Below are 6,000 nucleotides of genomic sequence, written 5' to 3'. Positions count from 1 at the left end.
TACAATAGACTTCTATATTTCTTGGTGTAAAAAATAATTGAATAACTATTACACTTTAGACTTTTGCTTTACAATATTGTCACTTACTACATTTAAATACTACTATATACTACTGACAGCAAAAATAACTTCAAATGTATACTGCTGAAAGAGGGAACACTTCCATTTGGGAATTTAATATTAGCAACAGTATGTTTTTCTGTCTTTTGACCAACAGGTCTATGCCTACAATTCTTTACTGTGAAAAATGAATAAAAGGTTTTTACTGCAGATGTATAAGGCACAACCAAACCCAGGGATAGAAGGAAGATGTCGACAGGAAAACAACAGCACTGATTGTTCGGTTACAAATTCTATGAATTGTTCTAGTCACCATAATATTAATAATAAACAGATTACTAGAAAACAATTTGCAAACACCACCAATATATGTTTTACCCATCACAAGAACAAAATATCTGATTATTCGGTCAGACAAGAAGGGACAAGATTAGGAATATAACTGTGAAACAATTTAAAATTTGCGTCCTCAATAATTTACTGCAAACACATACTTACAAAAGAAAAAAAAGACAAACTGGTACGGAAACAATGCGGTTGCCATTTTGTTAAAAAAAGTGTTTCTCATAATAAGAAAACTGCTTGTAAAAAAGCAAACAAACTTGTACAGAATTAATATGTTCACCATATTGTTGAAACGCATTTATTGTAAAAAGAAAGCTGTTCATTGTTATCCTGAATTGCATGAAGAATCTTGCTTATTTAATTTCAACCTATAAAATATATAGGCTACGTATGAAATAACTAACAAGACTACATTTCTGCAACATTTTCCAAGGACATTGAAGACATGCGTCAAGTACTGAACCCTACTTTCATCAAGAGACTTACCATCAACACACTAAGGGCCTTATTATGAGTTTCACCAGTAAGGAAGTGGGCAGGCCACCACCTCCACGCTCTGGCACTGCCAGTTCTCACTGCCGCCTACCTCCAGATTACACCTTAAAAGTAGTCTGGTGGACAGGCAGCATCGGGGTCTCGCGGTGGCGTCTCTTTTAAAGGCAATGGTTTCCCATTGCGGTTAAAAAGTTTCCACATTGGGAACGCCACAGATGGTTCCTGCACAGCATGGACATCAAAGTCAATGTCATGCAGGAACTGGTGTGCACAGCATGTTATGCCCCGCTGTGTGCATCCACATGCGGAGGAGGCATCAGGGTGCTGTAGACCCCCTTTGTTTCCTCTCTGCCACGGTATGCATGGAGTAGGAACTCCCATGACACCACTGGTGGAGAGGAAACTCGTAATATGCTTAGCGTGACTGCCGCAGTCCCACCAACCATATTGCTGCCTCTACCCTGCCACGCCACTGCCAGGGAATGGTGGTTCCCTGGCGGTGGCAGCTGACCCAGGGTGGTCGGCCCACCCAACTAACAATGGGTTGGTCGGACCACTGTGCCCCCATAAGTCTCGGGGTACTTGGACTGCCAGACTCGTAATCGGGCCTTAATGGTGCACACATGAAGGAGGTTGTTGTGAAGTGTTATATGGAACTGTAGTAGGCATAAGAAAAAAATGCTAATATATCTAATGAAGATTTAGTGGCGCTAAAAACAAAATAACCCCCTGTTTATGAATTCCATTTGCAAAATACAAAATGCCTCATTTCTGAAGCTCTGGACATTTCTGATAACACTTAAACAATCAAAATTCCAAAATTAAATTACAATACTACATAACTTAGACATTTACACATTTCGGAATATTTGTTGCCAAAGAACACAGTGTAGATAACTAATGAAAATAATAGAACTCCTTGAAAATACAGAAAATAAAGACAGAGAAGCATGGACAAATTGAACTCTTTTTCTGATTGTGAAAGAAAATCACGATGTTTGTGATTATCAGTTAATATGCAATTACTGGCTTGGAAAACTGGTCCATAACTGAATGCCTTCAGGTCAAATTAATAACAATTTGGAAATGTATCCAATACCATCTAATCTAAAGACACCGAATTCATATGAAAATCTTCTAATTTAAACAGTCTATCCTTTTCAAACCATTCTTAGAATTCAACCAAAATTTGGAAAATTCCAACTGCTTGACCTGGGCCAGATTATGAGTTTGGCAGTGTGGGAGCGGGTTGGCACGCCACCACACTGCTCCCACATAGCCAAATTACGCCACCTACTGCCCGCTGGATTACAAGTTGTTAGGCGGACTGGCGGTCCTGTGGCCCACAGCGCTGCCTTTCAAAGCCGATAGGAGAGCCAATAGAAAGACTGCGCAGTGGGACTGCTACAGCGTGTTCCAGCATGGCATTGACTGTAAAGTTCATTCCATGCAGGAACTGGGGGTGCAAAGAGACAGGTTGGCACACCAAATGCCCTCTGCATACACCCCTGTGCACCGAGGCACCAGGAGGCCCTGTAGGGACTCCTTTGTTTCCTCACTGCCACGCTTTTCACAGCAGGCTCAGCGCCATGAAATGGAAGGCAGTAAGGAAACTCATACTATGCTTAGTGGTGCAGCAGCTTCACCACCAGCATACTGTGACCTTAGAATGCTGCAAGACCACAAGGGATCGCAACACCATGGTGGTAGCAGTGGTCCTAAGGCAGTCCAACTGCCGATATCTTAATACAGTGGTCAGACCACATAGGTTTGGAGGTCTTTCGAACCACCGAACTCATAAGCAGACCCTGGGTACGAGCACTGAAAGAAAACATAGTTTTCCTTCCATTACATTTCAACACAACGTTACACTCTCTTGGAATACAACAAAAATTAGAGTAATCTTTACTGCTATTAGACAACAACATTTGGCAAGAATTAATAAGTATTGACAAAGTTCAAAAAGCTATATCGTACCTTCAGAAAGACAACAATCAATCAATCAGGGAATTGTAAGCATGCTACTCACCTGTGAGGGTCTCAAGGTGCTGTGGGGTGGGAAGGTCATCAGAGCTGTTCAGCTTAAGAGCCAGGTCTTGAGAGTCTTCCTGAAGGTGTTCAGGGAGTGTGCACATCTGATGTCTGCCGGGAGCTCGTTCCAGGTCTTGGCCATGATGTAGGAGAAGGATCTTCCTCCTGCTTTGGCTCTCTGGATGCTTGTGGTTTCGGCGAGTACAAGGTTGGCTCATCGGAGGTTTATTTTGGGTACATGGAGGGTGACTCTGTTATTGAGGTATTTGGGTCCGGTGTTGTGTAGGCATTTGTTGGTGTGGGTATGAAGATTTTGAGATTTATTCCTTTATCTCTTTTACATATTATCATTTACAAATGGAAAAGTATTAAGACAATTTCAAAAGAGCAATGAAGAACATGCTGAAGAACTATATGAACATTACAGTATACACCTCCTTCGCACTAGACATATGATTGGTTATGCTTCAAAACTCTATCAAAGGAGGGAAGCTAGAAGACAGCCAGTTAGCATCTGGGGAAAAATTCTGGAAGCAAGATGTTATCCACATTTGTTTCTCGCTGGGAAAGGTGGATGTTATTATGATGGTCCAGTACAAATTTCTGTTTCAGAGTAGCAATCAACAACATTATATTCAGAGGATCCACGCTTTTGACAAAATATTCCTTTTGGTCACTTCTCATGCTGTTGCGCATGTTATGTGAATTGGTTTCACTAACGTACTGTACGAGATTTTGTCCAAACAGAGCAAAAGAATGATGAAAACCTGGAATACATAGTTTGATCCTAATTTTAGCATGTCAGCGAGCAACAAATGACTATTAGTTTTGAAGACATAGAGAATTGAAATGCATGCTCAGAAATGTTGGTCCACAACTTGGTTTATTGTTTTAAGCTGTTCTGAGTACCTATTGGACGACTTATATACATTTCTACTTGAAGCAAATGCTAATATTCTAGACATTACCTCAAAAACAACACGTGGTTTATGTTCTTTAGATGCTTCTAATGTTTGTGGATATCTCAGCCATAAATTTCAAACTATGCTTATCTACTTAACTAACAAAAAGAAAATTATAGTTAGAGAAGTACTTGATTTCTTTTTGAGAAAAGAGTATCAAGCAAGAGGTGAAGCACACATTCATATGCTTTTGTGGGTTAAAGAAGAAGCTAAGTATGGATTCTACGCCACTGAATCCATTCTACATTTCATTGAACCTTAAGGGCCCAATTACAATTCTGGGTGTCTGAATTGTGGTGAAGCAGTGGTAGGCAGTCCAGCCGCCACCGCGCCTGCGGTCCGACTGTACCATTATGACTTGGGCAGTCGGGCCACCATAAGTCCATGACGCAACTGGAGGACCGCAATATGCTTGGCTGGACTGGCATGGTCCCCCTAAGCATATTACGAGTTTCCTCTCTGCCACGGTTTTCATGGCGGTCCCATTGCCATGAAAACCATGGCAGAGAGGAAACAAAGGGGGCCCTACAGGGTCCCCTGGTACCTCACACCATGTGGGTGCACACAGCGGGGCACAACATGTACCCCTCCTGTGTGCATGCATACCAGTTCCTGCAAGGAATGGACTTAACAGTCCATGCCATGCAGGAACCTTTTGTTGCGTTCCCATTGCGGTGCCTTTTTCAAAGGCACAGCTGCCTTTGAAAGAGACACCACTGCAGGATTGGCGTGCCACCCGCTCCCCAGACCACTTTTAAGATGTAATCTGACAGGTGGGTGGCAACAACTCTTGGCGGTGAGGGGGCACATAGGGGCATGCCACCCATCCCCACACCACCAATTGTCATAATTAGGCCCTATGTCACTTGTGACATCACTAAAAAAGACAAAAATAACAAAATATTTGAGCAAGTGTTACATTTTCAATGACATAAGTATAGCAAAACTCCTTAAGAAAAATCATAAACAAATCCAAACATCACTCTAAATGTCGCTTTGGATTTCCAAAACCAATTTTACATAAAGGAACAGTGAACAATTTTAGGTAATTTGTGCTACATGCTGTTGCTGGAAAATCACAAAAAAATACCTATATCTTAAAAGACAGCAAGCATCACAACCGATCAATGACTACAACCCTTTAATTCTAGATATGTAAGATGATAACACAGATATACAATTTGTTACATTTAACTCTACAGTGGTAGAACTTTCTGTTATTTCCTATACTACAAAGGCAGAAAAAACTGATATAAAGGAATTATGGGAAGAAATATCTGCTGAGCAAACTTTAAGCTAATGGCTACACCTATTTAACCTTCAGATACTCTCTCACCAAGAGATCAGTAGCTATGTAGAATGTGACTGTTTAAGTTCTTTAGGCTTATACGGTAAAACATTGTCAACTATATGGCTTAGTTTTGGATTGACATCATCACGCTGAAGAGTTCTCAAAAGCCTACCTGAAACTGAATATATTGCACATTTTGATCCAAATACCAAAGACATTGTAAAACCGTATCTCTAGGACACATACTACACAAACAGATGTACTTTGCTTGAAAATCCATCACTCTATGAAGTTGTTCAAATCTACACTTATCAAACTAATGGGCCCGATTCACAGAACTAACATAAGACAAAATCCTAAACTTACTACCATTTTGGTATTCACAGAAGGCACTTACTCATTTTGGTATTCACAGAAGGCACTTACTCATTTCGGTATGCACAGAAGTTAGGAGTCCTAACTTTAGGACTCCTAAATGCCTTCTGTGAATACCGAAAGTCTTAAAATTAGGATTTTTCTCAGTTTACTTGTAGTATAGTTTGGACTCCTAACTTTAGGACTCCTCAATGCCTTCTGTGAATACCGAAAGTCTTAAAATTAGGATTTTTCTCAATTTAGTAGTAGTAAAGTTAGGACTCCTAACTTTAGGAGTCCTAAACTGAGAAAAATCCTAATGTTAAGACTTTCGGTATTCACAGAAGGCATTTAGGAGTCCTAAAGTTAGGACTCCTAACTTCTGTGAATACCAAAGTGAGTAAGTGTCTTCTGTGAATACCAAAATGAGTAAGTGCCTTCTAAGAATACGAAAATGGTAGT

The sequence above is a fragment of the Triturus cristatus genome, chromosome 7 (genome assembly GCF_964204655.1).
Source record: "Triturus cristatus chromosome 7, aTriCri1.1, whole genome shotgun sequence".
NCBI lineage: Eukaryota > Metazoa > Chordata > Amphibia > Caudata > Salamandridae > Triturus > Triturus cristatus.
Note: the sequence above shows the minus strand (reverse complement) of the source record.